The sequence below is a fragment of the Ischnura elegans genome, chromosome 6 (assembly GCF_921293095.1).
Source record: "Ischnura elegans chromosome 6, ioIscEleg1.1, whole genome shotgun sequence".
Lineage (NCBI taxonomy): Eukaryota > Metazoa > Arthropoda > Insecta > Odonata > Coenagrionidae > Ischnura > Ischnura elegans.
This window is the reverse complement of record NC_060251.1, coordinates 60,633,360-60,659,288: the sequence shown is the minus strand read 5'-3', so window position 1 is coordinate 60,659,288 and position 25,929 is coordinate 60,633,360. Positions and strand designations below refer to the sequence as shown.

The following is a 25,929-nucleotide window of genomic DNA, read 5'->3' as shown; positions in this document are numbered from 1 at the left end:
TTAATGCTGGACACGTTTCATTGAATATTTAATTTTAACCGGTTCAGACTCGTCATGAGGAATGCATTCGTCTTTGAATTGAGTTCATACGTTGGATTTTAGCAAAGTTAGGTTTTATAACTAAAGCTTCCGTTTAGGTATTTTTAATTTATTTTCCAAAATTTAAAGATTAATCTTTTATACTCCACACACTGGAATAGCTAATATTTTTCGTCGTAGATCGACTTTTGTACCTAATTTTATAGTTGAGTAGTTATAGAGAAATTACGCTTAGTTATTTCTGTAGGGGAGTATTCCCGAACCTTGTATGGTTATTTTAGATAAATGAGCCAGTCGGGCGAAAATATAGCCTACTTGACTGCAATCATCTACTAAAGCGACCTTCAGCATCGCCGATACCTCACACCACACCATAATTTGACCTTGAACTCCCCATTTCCAATGATTTCAAAATATAGAAAATTTTGAGTTTTTGGAGTTTGTTTCCACTGCCTCCAATTTCGGCCGAAATGACCCTCAAGGACTCCTAGCTACGGCCGATATCTCACACCCTACCTGAATTCGACCTTCAACAACCTATATATGTTTAGGGCCGAAAAAATGGGACTCATTTACATGCTAGAATTGAGGTTCAAAGTTAAATGGGCTTTAGAGTTTTGAGGGGATATTAATTACAGATTCCCTTTCAACATCAAACTTTGAGGTAGCCTAGTTGGTAAAGTAAGTTTTTCCTACATGGAAGAACAGCAGTTCAAATCTCAGCAAAGGATATTTTTTTTCATTGCCTATGTGTCATCTTATATACATAGATATTTTTTCTAGGTACAAGATTTTTGATTCACTCAGTAAGGCTAATGCCATTCCAGTGACTATCTTATATTTATTTCATGAATAATCTGCACCAGCTATAACGATAATTTTTGAGAAATAAATAAAGATACAAGTTATAAAAACTTAACTTTTATTTTAAGATTACATTGCATATATCACAACTTAGTAAAAGCTACTGTTTTCAATTGACAAAAATTACATGCATAAGAATGCAAGGAGAATATGCTGTAAAAATTTGTGCAAGAAAATGATATTTTCATTCCAAATAATGAATCTGCACAAGATGAATGCTTAGAGTACGAAAATAAATTCTTATTGCATCACTTTGATGAAGTCAGCAAGGATGATTCTAGGAGTCATCAACAGTAAATCACAAGCCAAAGGATGTGCATTTGAGTTTCGTACTTCAAGGGTGGATGATTTGCAGCATGTACCTGGAAAATAGAAAAAAGGGATACATTCATTTCATAAATAAAATGAATAGGTAGGCACCTCAGGTGTTGGAGATATTATTTCTACATATTTTAAGCATAAGGTATCTCTCTTGCAATAGCTGATTAGAGAGCATGGCAAAGAAATGGTGATGATGACATGAAAATAGTTGGATGTAGTAGTTGAAGGGGGAGAATTGCCATGGGGAAAAAATTCCCCGAACCAAGGACCTTTGACTTTCCGGGCCACTGCATTTACTGTTCAGGTTCCTGATTTCCCATGGCAATCGTTCCAAGGCTCATGGCACTAGATATTAACTAATAAGGAGAATTAGGTAACATTAAAGTTCTCGAAATTGGAAGATGAGCGGGAATTGATAAGACAGTCCACTAGGCTGGTGCATATTTTTCAAAAATGATCTGATTTAAGAATTTGTGGCCTCGTACTGTGCAAATTGGTGAGAAAAAATTATATAAAAGTTTCAGGTTCGTGCGACATCAGATAGCCGTGACTGAAGGGCCTAAATGCAGTTATATTGAAATTTGAATTTTTCAACCCAAATAAAAATTTTTCTAGGATAAACATGACATTTGAGATCCCTCTGATCAAAAATTTCAACTGTTTTGTTGTATCTTGATTCCTTAGTGTGGAAATGCTGCCTCAAAGGCACCTGCCATGTGCCCCCGTGTCCTTGCCATTAGCTGCAACGCGCGCTTCTTGATTTGTGCAACATCCTCAGTCCTTTGGATTTTCTCTCCTTTCCCTTACATGCTGGCAGAGTGGATCTATAGAGGTCTAATTATGACCAGCCAAGAACAGTATGATTTACTTGTTAATGCAATTTTATAAAAAGTACACTAAGAGAAGGAGTAGAAAAGGAGGAAAACTACCCCTATGAAAAAATTGTATAAACCTGTTTCAAAATTTTATACAATCTTATACATTGCCATGGCAATTGTATAAATTGTATAAAATTTTGAAACAGGTTTATACAATTTTTTCATAGGGGTAGGATTTTCACTGGTTAAATACATATATTGAAACAACTGCTTGAAATCTCGTTTCTTTTCATGTCTAACAATCAAAGTGGACTTTTGGTCATTGGAAAAGCTTTTTCTGTGGTCCTTCCCTTCCCCTTTCACTCTACCCATCTCCAAATGTTGGTTCGCACACTCTATGTGACTTAGATGATTGGCGAGTAGTAGCAATAGTTCTCAGTTAAATGTGAATTTAATTTTTAAATTAGTGAAAATATTGACAAAGTTACGAAAAGACAGTTTAATCAGCCTAATAGGAAGTGTGTCAGAAGTCCTGCCACTTTCCCTGAAATTACCTATGATGAGAGGCACCCTTAAGATGATTTTCTGGCACATGTGGAGGACGCATGATGTTAGGCATGGTTCCAGAACAGCAGTGTGAATGGTGTTTAAAGTTTGGCAGAAAACTAAGCTGCCTCTCATACAGGGATTAAGGCCTTTTGAAAAGGTAGGAAGTTTTTTTTATCAGAACTGATGACTTTTGAAAACATGCAAAAGAAAATGACAAAAACCACTTCAATGAAAGTATTTGGAGATGGTTTATATATTTTATTTGACGTATACATGACAGATGGCATGCACAAAATTATCTACTGTATAAACAATGAGAATCTCAGTCACTCAGCTTGGCCACTAAAACACAGGTTTTCTTCTCTATCCTCGATATCAATACTTTCTTTTTCAATCGTCCTGTACAGTTTAGGAAGAAGAGGGAAGACTTTATCAGAGGCAAAGAGAAAGTGCAAAATTTTAGTGTGGTTAATGGTCATGCCGCACGAGCAATGAAACCTTTGACTAATTAAAATAGATGAGTGACCAAGAAAGAAGAGTCCAACCAAAATTTATTATTGACTGTATAGAACTACCACAAAAACTTTGGCAATGAGTTTGAGGGTCCAAGGCGGACCCTTCGAAGGATACAACACACCAGGGCCGGGAACCAAGCCAGTGGCTTATACGCCCGATCACCCGGGGAGGGGCTGGAGAGGAAGGAAAAAAGGATAGAGGTGCCGCCACGATGGGAGCCCGCCGACGCCTCTGGGAAAGGATAGGAGCGGAAGGGAGGGGACGAGGGAAAAACACCCCAACGCTATAGAAGCGAAAAACTTTGGCAGTAGGCCTGTACGGTAATTCGCACATTTTGAGACCTTTGAGATTCTTATATCAGATCATTTTTGAAAAATAAGTGCCGGCTTACAGTCCACTAAAGGATAGCAAGGGGATGCTTTAGGTAATTGGTGTGTGGAATAATGAATGAAAATTGAACTTTGTTTTTCCACAAAAATATTTATTCGATCACGACTGCAGTTTCGATGCACTGCATCATCCTCAGGCGAGGAGTACATAGATAGGTCACCTTAAATACCTGAATGTATAAACCAGAAGGAGTGGGGGGGGGGGGAACTCAAGAGGTAGGGGGCGGTTGGAAGGGAGGAGGGGGAGGGTTTGGGTCTTCCCCTGGTTGTAAAAGCCAAGGGGATGTGAGAGGATGGGGAGGTAGGTAGGGCCGATGCACCCAAGATGACTAACTGCAGTGAAAGGTGGGCAAAGGAGTGAGAAGTAAACTATCTATTTCATTCATTATGAATAAATTCCACAAAGTAATGCCTCAAACCATCAACTCTGCATGGAATAATGATTAATAATGAGACAATATGGCTGGATTTAAGGCTTTCTGAACTGAAAGTGTGTACTTAGTAAAGCCATATTGTAAATCTTTTAGAGTTCAGAAATGTAAGCACAACTTTAAAGTAGATCATAAAGTTGTCAGCAAGATCATAAAGATAATATTTATGTATCTAAGGAGCATTATTGAGAAAACTTGATGTCATCAGAGCGCCCCCCCATGACATCATGGCTCGGTAGGTATTGCAGAAGACAGAACAAGGAAGTGGATAGAAAGTTGGTTAATGCAATAGCTTTAATGAAAATTTGGCGACAATAATTGCAGTTGTAATGCTTAAAAGTGTGTATACATTTTTTTGCCAAGTAGTTGTTAAGAAAGACAGAAAGGGGAGAGTTTGGAAAGACCTACTTGATAATAAGTAGACAGTATTGACTAAAAGACATATGTATATAGTTCGTAAGAAGGTTTCTAATGATCAACTTTACACAGTTAATGTAATTTCTTAAATGCGATACACATAATCCAACTCTTGGTATTCATTAAAGCAGCATGGATCTTCTGGAAAAATGTTTAAAAACCATATGAATTGTATAGTGCCCTGTTCCTTAAGTATCTCTATTTTATTCCAGAAAAGGTTTTATGTTCTACTGGACAAAATTAAGAGAAGAAAGTGGTTGATGACCTGCAGAAGGGAGTTGAATTCTTTTTCTACATTGTCAATGGCCTTTTGCTGATAGGATTATTTTAAGGTAATTAATTACTTATATACTTTGATAGGTAATATATATGTATACTTAAAGATCAGTACAATTAGTCAACCCATTGTAGGATTAAATGTAAAAGTACTTAGCTGTAGGTATATATTTATGTAAATAAAGACTGATGAGAAAATATACTGCGAAGACAAAAATAATTTCCAATAATATTGAGGCGTCCTTATTCGATTACGGAATGCCGATAGTAGTACTGTTTTACTCTCTACGTGCAATACACCATATTTGATTCTATCTTATTTTTGAATGTTAAAACTATCTATTTGATATAGTATTTTATTTCAATGTGCATTAGAAAATGGTGCATTCAAACTTCAGAACATATCTTTATTTTTCCATGAAGCAGGTAAGTTTATACAAAGATATTCGCTAAAAAAGTTTTACAAATTTTATATCAGATTTTTTTCTGATGACTAGAAATATTGGTGTGCAGTTTTTAAGAGTTCGAGAGAGTCTCAAACACAATGGGACAATGACTTCATTTCTTCCCAGCAGCAGTAGGCCCTCTGCATCTCAGAAATACAGTGTGGCAGTTGTTTAGTGGTAGAAGGCGATTTTGATAGAGCCATACAGAGTAAAAATCAAGTTATCAATGGCAAAAAATAAATATGGGATAGAAAAGTATAGAAGTTATCAAGGAAAAGCATAAACCATGAAGAAAAATTGAAAGTTATCACTTGCTTTGAAAATAAAGAGCATCAAAGTGATATTGTGCGTAAGTTTAAGCTCACGACGTCGACAGTCTGCACCATTATTCTGAATTAAGACGAGGTTAAAACGTCAGTGACATCAGCCGCACCAACTTTAGCCAAGCGGTCAACATGTACACGAAGTTCATTACTGGAATAAAAAGAAAGACTTCTAATTACCCGGATTTATAATAAACGGTTGAATGATGTTTCTCTATCACAAGCAGTTATTTGGGCAAAAGCTGTGGCTTTATTTGAATCTATAGAAGAAGATGAGGGTAGCTATTACTATGAGACATTTAATGGAAGCTCCGGTTGGTTCCAGAATTTTAAACTTCGAGCTGGTGTTTAAGTGCTACGGTATCAGGTGAATTTGCAATGATGGCATAGTCACTGCAACGTTTTCTGATGAACAATACACCATAATCTGTAATTGAGAGTGGATCCTTTCCCCCTCCACTAATTTTTAATGTCGATGAGACAGAATTATTTTAGAAGAGAATGCAATGTTGTTCATTCATTTTCAGGAAAGAAAAACCTGAGTTAGTTTTCAAGGCATTTAAAGACCGTTTCACGTTGCTGCTTGATGCTCAACAATGAAATGTTATTCAAAGTAGCATTTGTCTGTTATTTGGAGGAGCAAAAAAAGGACCTGGGTGATACAAGAATTGTTTTTAGACTGGTTTGCAAATTTGTCAACTGTCGGCAACGCATTACGAACCCCTGAGATAGCATGCATTTTTCTTGGATGTTAGGCCATCCGCAAGGAAGGTGGGAATTTCAAAAGCACGTACAAATTTATTTTAATGAGAAAAAACATCTTTTAATGTATGCCTACAATCTTTAAAGATATTTTACACAATAATGTTTATATAAATATGGTCTTCTAAGATTATTATTAGGAATATGTATGGTTTATAGGAAATTCAATACCAAACACGCTACCGGGGACACATCCCTATCTTCCCAATGTTAAAATACCCTCTTTAGGGTGGTCCTTATTTTTAAAGTTTTCGAATTTCTTTTGGGAAACCCCCCAGTTTTGTTCCATTTAGTGAGCAAATAAACAATGAAAATGATTTTTGCAATCAGATGCCGGGAAAACGTGCCGCATCGCACTTAACGTAACTTTGAAATTTAGGTATTTTCGGGTGTTTTTCGGACATAAGTGAAGATGATGTCACTCTCGGATTATTCTATCACTTTTTTGTCTTCTAAAACGACTTGTTAGACAATTGCAGAGTATCACCTCAAATTTCTTTCATTTCTGCCCTTTGGTTCCCGAGATATCGCAACGAGAGTGAGCGCGCGCCACCACAGTCAGACACTTTGGGTGGCACGCGGGTTGCATTCTCTCTTTTTTTGTTGATCATTCTCACTCGTCCTAAAAGCATAACGTACTTTATATAGACTTTAAACTTCATTAATATAACCATGAATGTTATATTTATCACTGCTTATTACCAAAACGGGCTTAGTAGTAGTTGATTATTCTTCTAAAGTCCTTCCCTTGTTCCGTGCATCAGCAAAAAATGTAAGTGTGGAGTGACCCAGAGGGTGTAGACAGCTGACCTACTGATAAGTGTGTCCCTCGTTCAAATCGTGGGTGAAGCCTTCGCACACCCCAAAACAAAATCCTACAAGTTTAAGAAGGTCCAGGGAAGGGAAATGGCCCTCCTAAACTACACACACACCTTTGCCTTAGTCTGGGGCTACCTTCACCAATTCAAACCAACCTCCTGGTTGAATCTCAAGAGTGAGAGAGTGAATAGGGTTGACAAATAAACATAAGAAGGTCTGTTTACTTTTCATTTCAAAGCTGTATGAAGGCATAAAATCAGAGTGTATTAACTGGAATAGGCACATATCTAAGTTTTGACACTCAATTCCCTACATCATTTTTGTTGGAATTAGTAATCTTGATTTAAACTCGTGCCAAGTTCTGTTTGCACAGTGTGTTTCAGCTGTTTCTATTTTATTTGTGTGCTTCTTTTGTTTGTCTGTATAAGTCTTCACTTCCGGTTTTTCAAATGAAGATTTCACACCTATACAGCGCCATGTGTTAATTATTTAATTATCCTACCCAATCCTAACAGGTTATGGGCCCAGCAGTCGCGTGAATTAATTCATTTTGTGATGGGATTGTTACTAACGAAGTTAAATAGCAGGTCGATTGTTATCTTCGTGGAAAAGTGACTTGTATGTATATCGCTACGGACCGCATGGTGCCATTCTCGAATTTTACTTTTAGTTCGTGGCCTTTTTTTTGTTTGTTGTAGTTACTAAAAAAAAAAGGGTGATATGGCTGATGACGGCAGCAGAAGTGCAGGTGGGAGTGCATTTTCAGGGGTCATAAAGAAATTGACCGGCATGAGTGACTACCAGGATTGGAAGTTCCAAGTCAGCAATTATCTGGAGCACCAAGACTTGTGGGAGTGCATTGAGCCTGAAGGTGGCGATGTATCTACAGTAAATCCTAAGAAGGATCGGAAGGCAAAGGCAGCGATTTGTCTTTTAGTGGAGCCGAGCTGTTATGCCCACGTCAGGAGCGCGAAAACGGCGAAAGAAGCTTGGGATAACTTATGCAAAGCGTACGAGGACAAGGGATGGGGCAGAAGGATCAGTCTTCAAAGGTCCCTGTGGCAGTGTCGGCTAGAGAACTTTAAGAATATGGAGCAGTATATAGCCAATGTAATGTCCTTGTCACAGCAACTGGCGGACATAGACGCCAAAGTGACTGACGATTGGCTGGCTTCTATTCTTTTGAGTGGACTGACTGCCGACTACAGCCCCATGATTATGGCTCTTGATAACTCAGGAATGGAGATAACCACTGAGCTCGTTAAGAGAAAATTGCTTCAGGAGTGGAGCAGGAAAGGGTCGACAAGTGCGGAGTCGGAGGAGACGGCCATGTACTCTGTCTGCAAAGAAAAGAAAAAGAAACCCTTCGTGCTCAAGTGTTACCGGTGTCACCAACCGGGGCACAAATCGACAAACTGTCCAAAGAAACCATCCCAGTCGGACCAAACACGTGAGAAAAAGGGTGGATGTCTTCTGACAGCTCTGTCTGTAAGCGTAAATCCTGGCGATTGGTATGTGGACAGTGGCGCGACGGCGCACATGTCTCCAAGGAAGGATTGGTTTTGTGGTTTTTCCGAAGACTCGAGTGGGTTGGAGGTCAAAGTGGCGAATAATCAAGTGGTACGCAGTGGTGGTAGTGGCAAAATCAAAGTGGAACTTTGCTCTGAGTCCGATATAAAGGAAATAGCCGATGTTATATTTGTGCCGGGATTGACGACTAACTTGTTGTCAGTTAGCAAAATGGTTGCAAATGGGTTTTCTGTAGTTTTTACGGAAGGCAAGTGCTTAATCCTTCGAAAAACTGCTCAAATCAAAGGTGATATAGTGGCTTCAGCAACAGATACCGGGGGCCTGTACAGACTCGATGTCAAGTCAGTTGGAAAGGGCAAGCCTCCTAGTAAATGTGAGAAGGCAAAGGAGTTGGGAGAGATGGCTAACCTCACGAGCAGTGTAGATTCACAGCAATTGTGGCATAAGAGGCTTGGTCACGTCAATAGTAAAAGTATGAATCTCTTACGGAAAGGTCTGGCAGATGGTGTGAATTACGTTGATAGTGAGACTGACCACCCTTGTATTTCATGTATTAAGGGTAAAATGTTTAAAGCTCCTTTTAAAAGAAAGGGACCCAGGGGAATGAGAAAACTGGACCTTGTGCACTCTGATTTATGCGGGCCAATGCAAGTTGATTCATATGGAGGGGCAAGGTACTTCATGACAATGATAGATGATTTCACCAGGAAGTGCTTTGTATACTTTTTGAAGAGGAAAAGTGAAGCATTCCTCAAATTCTGTGAATTTAAGGCTGCAGTGGAGAATGAGACCGGAGAGAGCATAGTTCATCTACGCACTGATAATGGAGGTGAATACTGTAATGAAGAATTTAAGAGGTATTTGCTGAAGTGTGGAATAAAACACCAAAGGACTGTGCCGTATACACCCCAACAGAATGGTGTTGCTGAGAGGGCGAATCGATCTATCATGGAAATGGCTCGTACTCTCCTCCAAGATGCTGGATTGAGTAGGTGTCTTTGGGCGGAGGCTGTAGGTACAGCTGTTTACTTGAAAAATCGGCTTCCAACCATGGCTGTTCCTGAGAAGACCCCGGAGGAAGTGTGGACAGGGATGAAAGTGTCTCTAAGTCATTTAAGGGTGTTTGGATGTGCAGCTTTTGTACACATACCACAAGAAAGCCGTAAGAAACTTGATCCAAAGGCCAAGGAAATGATTTTTGTTGGGTACAGTGTGCATGAAAATGGCTATCGTCTAGTAGATGCTGAGAACCCACATAAGCTGACTCGCGCTCGTGATGTGATTTTCATCGAGAATCGTTTCCCAAGTAGCAGTATTGTGAGAGACACTGAGCACCAGCAGTGGATACCATCTGCGATAGATTTGTCTCTTGACACAGGAAGCTGTGGGGAAGGCGTACGAGAAGGCGATGACACCGTGATCCAAATGGAGGGATCACAAGCTGCAGAATCAACCACCAATGAGGGCAGTGATGATGCAACAATTCCAGAGACTTCACCTGATGGTGCAGGCATATCAGAGACTCCAAGTGGTGAAGGGGGTGTGGAAGTTGAGAGGAAGTATCCATTGAGGAACAGGTATCAAAAGGATTTTTCTGATTATATTTTGTTTCAAGTTGCTTGTGATGCTGAGGTGCCTAGAACTGTAACTGAGGCATTATCATGCAGTGAAAGTTCTGAGTGGAAGAAGGCAATGCATGAGGAACTTCAAGCGTTAAAATTGAATGATGCATGGTCATTAGTTGATTTACCTTCTGGGCTAAAGGCAATTCAGTGTAAATGGGTATTTAATAAGAAGAGGGATTGTGATGGCCGAGTAACTAGGTTCAAGGCAAGACTAGTAGCTAAGGGATGTACACAAAAATATGGTGTTGATTATGGGGAAACTTTCTCGCCTGTTGTAAGACATTCTACAATCCGGGTTTTGTTTGCAATGGCTGTCAAATTTCATTGGGAAATTGTTCATTGGGATGTTGTTACTGCTTTCTTGAATGGAAAACTGAGTGAAGATATTTACATGGTTCAGCCTGAAGGGTCTGTAACTAAGGGTTTAGAAGGGAAAGTTTGTAAGCTTAAAAGAGCATTGTACGGACTCAAACAGGCATCAAGGGCATGGTATGAGGAAATACATGTTGTATTATCTGAAATGGACTTTAAGCGCTCAGAAATTGAACCCTGTGTATATTTTAAAACTAGAGAATCTTTTAGGTCTGTTCTTGCTTTATATGTTGATGACATTTTTTTGTTTTCCAACGATGAAGTTGAAAAACAAAGGCTAAGAAAAGGGCTCATGACAAGATTCAGCATAAAGGATCTTGGAGAGGCCAGTAGTGTTCTTGGAATGAGAGTAAGAAGGGAAGGAAATGTCATTTTTGTAGACCAAAAACGATACATTGAGGATATCCTCAATAAATTTTCTATGGCTGATTGTAAGCCAGTATCCACTCCATTGGATATTGGGAAAAGGCTTACCAAGTGTGATCAGGGTAGTGATCAGTTCCCCTACCAAAACTTAATTGGCTGCCTAATGTATTTGGCTGTGACCTGCAGGCCTGACATAGCTCATGCAGTGAGCATGTTGAGTCAATTTAACAATTGTCATGACAGAGAACACTGGACCAGTGCTAAGAGGGTGTTGCGATATTTGAAGGGCACCAAAGATTTGTGTTTGGCATTTGCATCAGTTAGTGATGGTTTGGTGGGGTTCAGTGATGCAGATTGGGGAAGCGATACAGTGGACAGAAAATCATATACGGGGTTTGCATTTAAGCTTGACGGTTGTGTTGTTTCATGGGAGAGTAGGAAACAACAATGTGTCGCTCTATCGAGCACAGAAGCTGAGTACATGGCAATGACTCAAGCTGCAAGGGAAGGCATATATTTAAGCAATCTAATTTGTGAATTACTTGGTGAAAAAATGAGTGTGATATTGTATGGTGACAACCAGTCGGCTCAGTTTATTGCTAATAATGCAATGAATCATCCTCGGACGAAACATATAGACATCAAGCATCAATTTGTGCGTGATGCAGTGCAACGGAAGGACATTGTTTTAAAATATGTGCCTACTGAGGAGATGGTAGCTGATTGTTTAACCAAAGGATTGAGTAATGCCAAGTTGTGCAAATGTTTGACTGGCTTGTGTTTAATTGAGAAGGCTTGAATGTTAATGTTACGTTTATCTAGATTAAGGTGGCGTGTTGGAATTAGTAATCTTGATTTAAACTCGTGCCAAGTTCTGTTTGCACAGTGTGTTTCAGCTGTTTCTATTTTATTTGTGTGCTTCTTTTGTTTGTCTGTATAAGTCTTCACTTCCGGTTTTTCAAATGAAGATTTCACACCTATACAGCGCCATGTGTTAATTATTTAATTATCCTACCCAATCCTAACAATTTTCACAACAAAACTATTTCCGAAACTCAATACTTTCAATAGCAGTATGTGTAATTGACACTTCTAAAATTCCAAAAATTAAATAAATGTAATAAAGAATATATTGCGATGGAAACTTATCTCACATTTCTATTGCAAACCATTTATTTCAAAATTGTTTGTAAGAGGGGCAAATGTAAGGCTGTGGTGGGAAAATTTTTAATTTATTCGGTGATTTCTTTCTCCTCGCTCCTCAGTCACTTCAGTAACTTTTTTCAATAAATGGTCATGCTGATAGCTCATAGCATTCTGGAATTAATTCAATTATTTCTCCAAACTTATAATGATGGCCAGAGGAAGAAGTTGATAGACAGTACGGAAGATGAGGAGCTGAGGAAGAAGTTCTATACAGTGAGTCCTCATTCTACGTCACCCCGTTTAACGTCATTTCGCAATAACGTCACAAAAATTTTGAGAACGTCATTCGTTTTTTCGCACTTACGCTTCGCGATAACGTCAAGTCTTTTAAATTTCGCGCGGAAATAAAAGGCGAAGTGGTGGGCGTTGCAGGTTGTTTGTTTTGTGGGCGGTAATATAGGTAGTCAGTCTATACCACGGTCTTGTCTATACAAAGTGTAAAACGGTGTTGTTTATTGATAATTGCGATTACGGTTTTAGCAAAAATTTCTGCAAAATGAATTCTTGCGTAGGTGCGCAAGGTTTTACTTGACATAATGGTTTTCAGGAACCTAAAAAGTGATTTCAAGGCATTTTTCCGTGCAGAACTCGGAGTTTTTGTTGTCACTTTTTTCGCCGAGTTCACAATAATTTTGGTTCCTATAACTGCGACGATGTTTCAGCGATGATGATGCCCAGGCGACGCTCGCCCGGGCGACCTCCATAGCGAAGTCGAAAAGCAAATGCTGGAAGATACAAAAATGGAGAAGGATTTACGTCACTGCTGCTATTGTCGTCGATGAAGACAGGAACTTGTATTTATGTGATAGTTTGGCATTCCCATCGTAAAAAATGCCCCAGATATGATACGCTAACATTTTTTTTGTGTAGGAATTGTGAGGTCTACGAGCCGATATTCACTTTTTACATTATTTCTTATGGGATATTATGCTTCGATTAACGTCATTTCGTTTATTGTCACATTTTCCAGGAACGGTAAGTGACGTTAAACGAGGACTCACTGTATTGCCAATACACCTGCAGAGGAAATTGTTCCTGGTTCCAACATGGGGACCCAATGTGAGCAGAGTCAAATCAGTCACAATTAGAGCAGGTGGATCCAGATGATGCTGGTGGAACAACATGATTTTGGCAACAACCACATTTGACTTTGGCAGAATGCCGTGGTTTAAGTTGAAACTATGCTAGTTCGCTGTAATGGATTACTTTCCTTCCCTCATACAATGCGCTTGAGGTGCTCACTGGAAGGGACAGAATTTCTGGACCCAAAGCAACAATGAGAAATGACATAACAGGAGAAAACCTCATTTTAAAAGTTGAATTAAAAGCAAAAATGGCTCAATCGCTAGAAATGCATCCATCTAGCAAACTGATACATACCTACTCATATAAAAGGAAAAACAAATAGCTCATCAATGTTATATAAAATGGCCAGTGAGGTAAATAACCTGAGAGCTGGTAAACTGCGAGTAAAAATCAAATGAATTAGGTTCGACTTTAAATCAAGAAGGGTCAGCACAATGAGATAAGTATGTATATATTATATGTAATTTGATCTGAGTGGACCTGTCAATCTCGATGATAAAATTGATGTTCCAAAGATTAATTACACAATTAATCAATGGTCAACTTCAATTGGTACATTAAATCTAGCAAAATTTATTAGATTTGGAGGACGAAAATTCACTGCAGAAAGAGTAGACTAATTTTTGCTCCTTGTGGGGAAGAGACCCGCAATGCACAACACAGTTACGGTTGCATACCGCACAGGAAACATTTGAAGGAGATAAAAAAATGACGCCTTACCTCACTAATATTTTAAAAATAAAAATAAATGAAGGGGCATGCACTAGGATGATATGATAAGAAAAATGAACTAATTTCACTACAGTTATGACAACTGAGATACAAGTAGAATTAGTCACCGCAGATACCCCCCATACCCATACATATCCCCCAGGTTTACATACATGAAATTGTACTCAATTTTTCATGCATAAAAACATGGGGATTTGATGTTTTTCTAGTCGAAACTACTCCTAATTGGTCACAGGATTCTCTAAGGAAAGTAATAATTCAGTTGCTCCTCCAACAGATGCCAAATTAAAAAACTTAACCTGCCATATGGCATAAATGTCACACCCGGTAATGATCCACTGTATTAGCTGTATCGCTCGGGCACGGAGTATTGTTATGTTTTATAATTTGTTATAAAGAGGATGCTTAGGGCTTGATTTCAGTGTATGACTCGTCAACTGAGAGTGAAAACTTATCATTCCTCCTCCTCATCAATCAACTCCTGGTAACCCAGTGCCTTTCCTAAATGCTGAAAATGGATGTTCACTTTGTGTAAGAATTTAATTTTTCATTAATGATATGCGCTACTGCGACAATTTTACGACAAAATTATTAACACCTTGAGTGCTGATGACGTGATATCACGTCATGCATACCCCGAAGGTTCCAGCCCTCCGTAAAAGCTCGGTTCAGTTCTATTATGACATTTTGCCCCCTTAAGTTACTCAGCAGGGATCTAGCAGCGCATTTGTGAACGCCGTTTCAAGCAACCTTTCCTGGGAGGATCGGGAGAAATTTTTTCTTTTATCTTAAGGTAAGCCAATTTCCATTCATTTTCCCCCCTGTATTTTATGCTATTATTTTTATTTCTTTCTACTAATGCGTGAGTATTACAAATTTTATTTGAGTTTTATTTTACAAATCATAAGTATTTACTATCTGGAACTTAATTATGTGTGTTTAGTAATTTTTTGTTCTGTTTTAATAATGTTTAGCGAGAATATAGATTTTTTTTCTATCCTTCCTTCTTTTCTTCTTGCGAGCCTAATATTTTTCGAACCTTTATTGTCTGATGTTAATAAGTTTTATTCAATTAATACATGAAGTACTGTAATTAGTTTAACTTTAATGTAAATTTGACAATGCCGTTACATTTTATTTATGCAACGTAACATATCTCTAACTTTTGCACCCTTCCTTTGTTTGTCACTGCAACTCCTAAGCAGGGAGGGGATCGACAAGCGGCAATATTACGAGATTGAAGGAAGTTATTTACGGAAAAAGTGTAAGTTATTTATAATATTTATTGTTGATATATGTACATTATGCACCTATAAACATTCTTATTTTAATTGCAAATAACTGTTTGCACATTATCCCATGGATTGGCGAAGAAGTGCTAAGGAGTTGCTTTATAAAAATGCTTTTATTTTCTCGATAACTGTAAAATCAATGGCTTATGGGTGCTCTCAATTCTTTGTCTCGCCATTGTGAATATTTAGTTTCTAAACATTGTTTTACATTAGTAAAGCTGTTTGTAGCGTTTCAGCTTTGGGCTATTTCACCGAGTGTGTTTATTTTGATCCTGTTATTTATCGGAATTTTTTACAAAAAAAATACAATGCATTTATTGCAGATGGTACGGAAGCGAGGAGTAAAACGGAAAATTTTTCATGCTGGCCGGTAGTCGATGCCGCCTGAAAGAGGTGAAATTCTCTATTCATCAGCTTTAGCAGATGATCAGCAGTCTTCGACCTTCCATCAGGACCTGCAGCCATCAACGTCGAGGGAGGAAACCTCCGCAAGGACACAAACATTTCCTTCTTAGCTCTCTGCCTTCTCTAGACGAATGTACACGAAGAAGGAATAGCGGGAGCTCCTGGAAGAGAGTGGGATCAGGCATTCTCTGAAGACTCTGAGCTACAAATTAGAGAGGAGGAGGGTGGGGAGGAGGTTGAACCCTCAGGTACTCCGTTGCCTCCTTCTACGCCAGATCCCTTTATGTCAATCCCTGGCCCATCCCCTTTGTCCTATTCTTTCCTTGAACCCTCTAACAATACCGTCAGTCCTTCTCCATCCGTACGTCCTTTGCGGTAGACCCGTAGTTCAGTGACCCCTCAAAATATCACTTACATAGAAAACCCAGCACTCACCACTCCACCCCCTTCCAACGACCCAAGTGTTTCTTGCGTCTCCTTTTCCCAGACACCCTCTTTCGTATACAGACATACTTTCTTATAATCTCCGAAAGAATAGGTTAGGAATTGGAAACAATTGACTTATGAAGAGTTTTACCTTCATAGGCCTAATATTTCAAAAGGTTGGTATTCCTATAACCAATATATCCGACTAATGGAGCCTTACTATCTTGTTTGACCTGCTTTGCTTTCGGAAATACATGAGTCGTGATTGATTCTTTCATTCTTCAAGCCCTTCATTTTTCACCGAATACCGGCCCAAACGATTCAGAGCCTGAGTATTTCCTCTAAAAAATCTGTCCATTTTAGATTCATTTCACTCCTCCATTGATTCCCTAATAATTCCTTCCCGAAAGCTATGCACTCTTTTTCATTTATCGTGAACCCGCCGAAAAGATTTCCCTTTATAAATTCCGTCTTTCTGTCATTAGATCCTTTATTCTTCCATCCTAAATTCCTTATCCCAAGCCACTTTTACCATCAATATCTCAATCTCACTTCCCTGAACTCATCCAAGAGGAAGGTGGCAGAAAGAAGAATCGATGGTGCAAGTATTGCACTATTGTGGTGCAAGCACTCTTGGGCGTAGGAAAGAGACCGCAGATATCTACATTGGCTGCTAGGTCTCCTCTACTCTGTCCCGAGCTTTTTTCTTTCTTTCATCAGAAGGCATAAATAGTATTATATATTTTTGTATCATATATTGCAATAGTATTAAACATATAGTAAACAGAACGGCATTGTCAAATTTACATTAAAGTTAAACTAATTACAGTACTTCATGTATTAATTGAATAAACATATAGTAAACAGAAAACAGAAAGTAGCATACAGGAAAGATGGGACAGTCTATTTCTCCTCCACGTTAGAAGTCAAAAAGGGTGTACCACAGGGGTCAGTATTGGGTCCTCTTCTCTTTCTAATATTCATCAATGACCTACCTAATAAAATTGTAACCCAAGATAATAAGTGTGTATTATATGCAGATGATGTAACCATCTTATCAAAAAGAAAAAATCTGACCGCGTTAATTGATTCCAGTCAATATATAATAAAATGCATGCAAACCTGGTGTGATGTCAATGAACTAAGGCTAAATGATGATAAAACCCAAGTGATATTGTTTTCTGCTGGGCACAGCCCAAAGGACAATGATCTGCTGCAATGTAAAAATAATTATCTTAATGATATGGAATGTGTTAAGTTTCTAGGAATTTATGTGGATAGAAATATGAAGTGGGATGCACATATAGAGCACCTATGTAAAAAACTGAATACAGTGTTTTATCTTATATCTGTATTAAAGCATAGTGTAAGCCAGTATGTTCTGAAAACCCTTTACTATGGATTATTCTACTCAAGAATTTCATATGGAATTATAATATGGGGATCTTCGCCCCAACTTCATGATGTGTTTGTTATACAAAAGAAATTTGTGAGAAGTATGTGCAAACTAAAGTGTCGAGCTCATTGTCGCCCTTTTTTTAAAAGCCTTAAATTACTCACTGTACCTTGCGTATATATATATCAGAGTGTCATATATGTAAAAAGGTATAAAGGTTGTTTTACTATGAATAATAGGATACATTCCTATGAAACCAGGAGATGCAATGACGTTCATGTCAAACAATCGAACCTAGCTCTGGTATCTAGAGGGCCTGAGCTCATGTGTACAAAATTGTATAATAACCTACCTGTATATATTAAAAGTATAGAAAATATTGATGTTTTTAAAAAGACTGTCTTAGCTTACTTAATAGAGAAGTGTTTTTATAGTATAAAAGAATATCTTCAATCTGAAATGAAACATTTTCTTATGTGAATTTGTTAATTTTGACGTGCCCTATATACTTGTTTTATGATTGTATCATGACATATAGTATCCTTTGGGCAAATAAATATTATTATTATTATTATTATAGGTTAAATATATTGTTATAAAATTTGTGAGAGAGGTATTTCCTACATTGGTAAAACATACATGACTGTACGTAGTTGCATATAATATATAATTTGAAAATGGTCATAATTTCGATTGTATTGAATTTGTTTTGGGTAAATATAATATCTTTTTCATGTCATGTGATTCCTTTTTTCAATAGACTAGGACTCTTACATAAATAAGAAGTAACTAGAGATTTCCAAGCACGATGGAATTAGTCTTTCCCTCGTGTAATTAGAAAGAAAACACCATCGTTGCTTTCGGTAATTGGGTAAGTAATAAGGGGCATAGATGCTGCAAATATATTCCTAGCAATACGTATTATTGAATGGTTTACTCGAATTGATATTATTATGCACCAAATAAAAAAATATTATTGCGGTAAAAATTTACATCATTTTCAGATTTTTGCCGAATATTCGTAGTAAGAACCGCGATACGTGGCCTAAATGAAGATTACTTGTAAGATAATTGCTTGCAAATACTATTAGTTCTAGTTTTTATGCATTAATTTCTAACTCGGTAACATCATATTGCAAAAATATGTTAAAGGCTTGAGTTCAGAAGATAGTAATGAGGAAGTTATGGGTTGATTATTTCTGTTTCCACATCCACTTTTATTTCGGCAACGGAGTCTATACCCCAATGACCCAAGAAGGACACGTATCAGCAAAATCTTTCCCCATACCTTCCCCATCTTTTTGATGTGCCGATGGCACTTCCAAAAAAGTTATTCATAGTTCTTACAAGTGGACCGACTAAATCTTACTATCACCCCTCGCTTCATCTCCGTACCCCCTCCAACCTTAGAAAAGCCGGCAGGATTGGTGCACGTCAAGAGACACCCTAATACACCGTCGGAAAATGATCTCGAAAGCGGAGTGCCACCCATCTCAAGTACCTGCAGTGAAGGGAATACATAATGGCATTTGAAAACCATTTTTGTTAAATATCTGATGCTTACGGGTGGTCGTATGGGAAGAAAGGAATTGGAGCTGAAAACATGAAACGAGTAAAGGAATTTGTGACGAGAATAGTGGCTTCAGAAGAAAATGTAGAAATTATTCAATATTATAGAACCCTACCCCGATACTTAGGATTACTAGTACAAGGAATACGCCGAAATATCTTGAGCAGAATTACCATCACAATCAAACAGCTGTTCACTGCGACTCCTTGTACTTATAACTTGCATTACATCCATCTAAGACAAAAATTCCCCTATGGCAGTGGCAAAATACCAATGGCGATACCAGTAGAACATTACAAATTCATTTTCCTCGCATTTTTTTGGATACATAGCGCAGAAAAAAAATTGAAAGAAAACGGTGGCGCGGGAAAAAGCCGACAGTATGCAACCCGCATCACGTTTCTATCCTGCTGTGCGGGTGACGTGATATCACGTCATAAATAAAAAAATTCATAGCTAACAAATTAGGGCCAAGAAAATTTTTTCATTATTTTTCCCAGATCTTTTGGCACCCATGCATGCGTTTTGCATTAAAAAACGACAGTCGCACCGGGGGTCGATTTTGAGTTTTACATGGTCAGCATTGAAAGTGTTAATAATACGTTAATATGTTTGGTTTTTCTTTCCATTGCTCTAACATTCTCTGATAAACACTGCTGTGACATAAATATCACATTGGTGGATCCCTATGCAAATCTTCTATGTTGCAAAATTTAAGCTCTCCTCAAAACTTAAAAGTAATTCCAACGTTTTTGCCTTCGTATTTCCGCCAAACGATTTATTATATATCAATCAATCGATTAAATTGCATTGATACACTTCTATTCCAATAATTACGTTTGAATTAAAATTATAATCTTGGTGATATCGATAGCTCAGAGATGCTACACTGCGTGAAGCCAGAGAGCTTCTCGAAAATGAAGACCTTAACGACGTGGAATTAATACCTAAAGCCGCCAAAAGAAGTATTTATCTTGGATGAGGGCTTAGCAGATGATGAGGCTGGTTTACGTACATACAACTGAACGGGAAGAGAACTTCGGGGAAGAGTGGACCTTGTGTTGCGGCTTGATGATGATGGTCTTAATAAATTTCAAAAGAAGGCTGAGTTAGGCGAATTTCAAAAGAAGGCTGAGGTGATGCCAGTTAGATGTATGGAAAAGGGTTTGAAGTCAGCAACGCTTACATCACTTCAACATAAGAAGGTATAAAGAGAAGCAGCCAATTGTTGACGGGAAGTTCTTTTTGTAAGAAATAGGTTATTCCCCAAAACAGATCTTCCTGAATTGGGGGACACATCATGTGAAGAAATTTTTGAATTGTTTTTTTTTTGGATAGCATTTTGTAATTTCTGTTGGCAGAATTAGATAAATATGCCATGTTTATTGGTTTTTCATATCCTAATATCAGTGAAGAGGTGATGAAAGTTATCATAGGAAACTTAATCTTATGAGGATATACATAATGTAATGTAATGTTTACTTACATACATAATGTTTACTTACGTACAATTGCACAGGAAGATAACTTCGGGGAAGAGTGGACCTTGGTTTTCGGCTTGATGATGATGGACTTAATAAATTTCAAAAGAAGGCGAAGATTTCGATACCAGTTAGATGTTTGGAAAAGGGTTTGAAGTCAGCGAAGCTTACACCACTTCCACATAAGAAGGTATAAAGAGAAGCAGCCAATTGCTGATGGGAAGTTCTTTTTGTAAGAAATAGGTTATTCCCCGAAACAGATCTTCCTGAATTGAACTATAATATTTGATGGAATTGACACATAGAGTCGACAAAGGGAGCTAAGTTACGGTATTAAATACAAAAACGGTCAATTGACTGCTCGTGGTCATTGTAGGTAAAAGCTGATATATCACTTGACATGAATTTTTCCCCAAAAAAACTTAATTTTTAGATGATTTGTTCCAAAATATTCAAAAGTCAAAAAATCTTAGCATCATTGATAAGACGAATGCCTGTGTGAGACGAAATCTCCAGTTCCCTTGGGCCGTATTCAACCGCATGCGAGGCCACGGTAATAATTGTGAATTTGCAATATGAATTATTAAATTAAAGATCGTAAATCACATTTTTCCTAATTTACAATTGATTAAACATTGAAGAATCTTCAAATATTAATCGAGAGTTTTCTCCCACCGCTGATCGTTGTCAGCACTGCTGGAGCAGACGTCCAGGTGGACTGGAAACATTTCTTGTCAGCAAGTAAATAAAATAATTCCATTTTTCGACAGGAATTCTAACAGAAATAATAAGTACAGTGTAGCCTAGCATTTAAATGCAAATATTCAGGTGCTTTTTCGTCCTTTTTATTTTATAAAGACTGCGGAAAACAATGAAAAAATGTAAAACTCATGCACCGATAAGCCGCAACATGGATAAACCGCAGCTGGAAAATCAGTAGTCCGCAGTATTATAAAGCAAATATTTTCCCATAGTTCTTGTGACGTATCGGTGAATGCAGAAATCCCCAGCCTTTAAGGATAATAAAAGAAGTACAATAACCGCCATAACTGAAATTGTAGCTGCCTGAAAAATAACAGTAATTTATCGTGATGGGAGCATAGAGATTAACATTTATAATTGGGCCCAATATATCTTTAAAAGCTCTAAATATTGCTGTTGGTTGTACAAAGGTTACTTTCTCATTTAAAGAATTTTCACTAATGCCTATTGTACAAATAACCATAAATCCCTTCAGCAGGGAGGTTAGCTTTTAAAGCATTTGTGTAATAGCAGAGGTTTATTGGATAGGATTTTAAATAGAAAGAAAAAAATGTGACAGGGAGAAGGTTACAAGTAGGTAATCAGAAACTTGAGCAGGTGAATCTGTTCAACTCTTCAGGAGGCACATTCAGAAATTCCTTATTAGCCACAATATGGAAGTGCATTTGGGTAGGACATATTTTGATTTCACATGTGTCAAAACCCAGTGCTTAGTTCCAAATTTGTTGGGTTTATTTGGCATACTCTGTATAAAAGGGCACTGTGGGGATATGGCGGTCGGATTTGAAGATGTGTAAATAAATTGAAACACACCATCCATCATGTCTACCTCCACTTTGTTTTTATTATGAAATAGGATGGTCTCTGTTTTTCTTTTATTTGTTTTGGAAAGAGTGCCGTCTGAGTGCATGCTGCTGAGTAAAAGAACATTCTTGATCTTTTTTGACTGATACTGCAAAAGACTATGGCCTAAGGATCGATGGAAAATAATAGCTACAAGTTACATTTATTCCTGAATTCTTGTATGTATCGGTCAATCTAGTGACTAAATATTTCCCCAATGCTTGATTTGATAGCCTATCTTCATTTTTGCCACAATATGGAAATGCATTTAGGTAGTATTTTGATTTCACACGTGTCAACACCCAGTGCTTAGTTCCAAATTTGCTGGGTTTATTTGGCATATTCTGATTAAAAGGGCACCCACATTTTATTGGATAGAGTTGTCCATTGGCTGTTACTCTTAAACCTGGATTGTAGAAGACTGGAGAATTATTGATAAAATGGTTGTCTTCAGCACAAAATTTATCTGTCATCAGAGCTTGACTACGAGTCGCTTCCAAATCGAATTGTTAATGGTTCATAATCTTCAGAATTCAATCCTTAACCATTGCGCTAGAGAATATTTTTGATACCCATATTATGACCCAGCAGCTCTTTGCATTCAAATGCCTTGGTCACAAGATGACTCTTGCATATATCAATGTGATAAATTTTAACAGCTCTTCTCTTCACAGGTTCCAATTAGGGCTTCCACAGCATATTTTATAATTTTGTCTTACAGGACATCTCTCATTAACAAGCAAAAGGCATTCATTACCGATAGTTCTTTTATATTTATTTTGATGTACACTGACAGACCTGGGGCTTAATGCAGAATATTTTGCCTTGAGTCTTCTTGCTCAGTTGATCTGGTTGAAATTTCACTGGTGTTCAGTTGAAATTCCAAACTACTCCCGTAAAACAGTAAGAAGTCTCTGGTGTATGATATGCCCTGGCAGCTATTTGAATGGCGACACTTCTCTCTCTTGACATCTTTCTCGACTTCTCGCTTTCTTCCTCGACTTGCTGCTGACAAGCACACAAAAATATCTGCAAACAAAACCGAAATATGATAGACTCTTCTCCATCTGCATTGAGGGGATAGAGAGTCAGATAGCAATTCCAATACATACAAAAGGATGAAAATTTCAAAGAAAAATTTCTAAATGACGTTCGAAAGGCAGGGACTCAACCGCCACCCGGGTGCTGACTCATATCTTCCAATAACTGGCAGTAATGCTTATTCTCTGTCCAATGTGCGGATTCCAATGGTAGGCTATACAATAGAATTTTACAGTCCACCTAATTCTTCCACTCTCTTAAAAGGAGACAAGATTTTTCCACGGCTGTGCAGCACACCCTGACAAGGTCAGGTGGCACTATGGCAGGACTCACGGCAAAGGCGCAAGTGTGTGAACGAGTGACAAGTCATCATGCCAGAAAAATGTAACAGTTATTTGAATAACAGAATGTGGCGTTGATGAAAAAAAATACCTCTAACAGCTCTGAATCTCGGCAGATGAAGAACACTCATGGGATGCACGTGATTTTCTGGTGTGTGTAATACACTATCATTGAAAAAAAAATACAAAATAAAAATGCCATAATTGCATGAATTCCATGCAAAGCAACAATTGGGACTGTTTGATTTCCCATTGCTGCTCATAAAATATTAAAAGATTGAATAAAAAATCACTACGCCTAGGTTTTGAAATAGGTTTGTCAGGTAGGAGCCCATGGGATGAAACCAGCATTGAACCAGGTACTTGCTGGGTCCAAATCTAGCGCATCATCTACCACACTAGCCTCTCACTGATTATATGACATAGATAGCACCAAAGAGCCCATGGGCAAGAAATAAAGTAGAAATTAAAAAAGGAACATTATAGTTAAATTTATGCTTATTCATCCAAATTTAGGCCAAAATGAAGAAAGTGAAAAAGTATCTGAATCTATTTTCATCTGAAGCATCTGAAGGAAATTTTATGACAAACAGAGTGCTAAGTAGAGGGTTTTTAACTAATTTTAACACATTTCATAAAAAACTTCATTTACAAAAAAATCTTTTGTAAATTCATGATTTTTCAATATTCTGTTTCTATTATGCTGAAGCACAGTAATTGTGTTTTTATATTTCAGGGGTGGGGATCTGGACTCCCTCTCACTAGGCCAATGAGAGAGGAGACAAGAGGGTTAAGATATAGCAGGTACTGAACTGGGAGAGGTTGTTAAAATCCAAGCTAAAAGTGCTTTTGGGGCCTTTCAAAAATACGTACAGGATTTCAGGCTAGAGGGTTAACTTTGCATAATGGAAGCATATTATGCATTCATTAGGGGGCATCTTTTAATTTTGTGAGGTGATATTTGGTCCCTCCTCCCCTCTAAGTGAGATTTGGCTCGACCCATGTCGTCTCTCTTTGGAGAACGATGAATGAACGGAATGAGAGAAACTCAAGAGAATGTATGTGTACAGTGTCTGTTGAAAAGGGTCTGAAGTGAAATATGTACATCAAAGGATGAACTTTGCAATGAAAAAATATTTGACCTAGCCGGGATACGAACCTGGATCTCCCGATTGCCGGTCAGGTGTGTTAGCCAGTTACACCACCAAGCCATTTTCTCAGAGCAAATTTCAGGATGGGTTTTACTGAAAAAGATGTTGACGTCGCAAGTCCACGCTGTAGCACATGTAGAGTCGTGCCTACTAAGCCACTGGCAGAGTGAAAAACCCCTATTTTTGTCGCTGGTTGGCGACGATGAATTTCAAAGCACTGCAGAAACAAGTGACTTTGTATGCAGTAATGGACACGGGTGGAAAGTTAAATACACCGAAGGGTAACTTGGCACCCGTGCGCGTGACTGCATACAAAGTCATTTGTTTCTGCAGTGCTTTGAACTAGGGCCCAAAGAATTATGTGCAGTGCAAACACTATAAAGCCATTCTTGCAACAACTTCAAGACAAAGAAAACAGTATTTAAATATTCAAAGCAACAACAAATTCTCCCATGACCTAAGGCGAAGCCTTGATTAACCTTGTGAGTTGAATAGAAGAATGAGGTAAGGGAAAAGAATTTGGGATAAGACAAAGGGCATAAAAATTAAAGATGAATTAACTTAAAATACATTTGTTACCCTCAGCACCCAAATCATTACCACTATTAGCAAAGAAAGATTTTTAATATAAAACAAAAAGTTTATGCATGTTGGCTATGCCTATTTCGGTAAATTTTTACAAGAGGTACAATCATTTCTTCCCAAGTTTCAAAAAATGAAGAAAAACTGAAAATTGATAAATTTCGCCTCTTTTTTGGGGGATGGACTACTAAAAAATATGAAAATGTTTACTAATTGTATTAAGCCGTAAAAATGCACTCAACATATGAAGCACAGGTATCGTTTCGCTTCGAAGTTACAGTGCACAATTGTGCCAAACATTTTCTCTGGGCCTACGGAGTGCCGGTACAATTCAGATTGATTAACATGATTTAATAATGCCTGACAGAAATATTTACTATTTCACCCAAACGTACTCTATTCTAAAAGGTAAACCTTGTCATCACAACCATTCCATATCGTAAATAAGTAGTAAATGCTGTAAAAAAGTCGCGTACATCAAAACTTGGTACCCACGACTCTTACGCATGTCACTGGAAACATAGAATGTAACCATAAAAAATAAACATTGATTACCTTCCTCTTCAAATTACCTTCGATGACAATAACTGCTTTCCCTTTTAAGTACCTTTCACAGAGGACAGTCTTCAAATCAACTTCACTACTTGAAATATTTTCAACAAGGTATTATGAATAAAAATGATACCTTGCATAATAACATGTTGTTTCAAGCCATTGGTTAATCACAATTAACAATGTAAAACTGCTGATAC

At 37.8% G+C, this 25,929-nt stretch overlaps 1 long non-coding RNA gene across 1 annotated transcript; it reads right to left on the bottom strand.

Annotated features, from left to right (window-relative positions):
- Positions 1-944: 944 nt before the first annotated feature.
- On the bottom strand, positions 945-23,094 carry LOC124160861. The gene is made up of 2 exons (XR_006865252.1): positions 22,861-23,094; positions 945-1,265 (listed from the first exon to the last, which is right to left on the bottom strand). It is a non-coding gene; the product is annotated as an uncharacterized LOC124160861 (long non-coding RNA).
- Between the last annotated feature and the right edge of the window lie 2,835 nt (positions 23,095-25,929).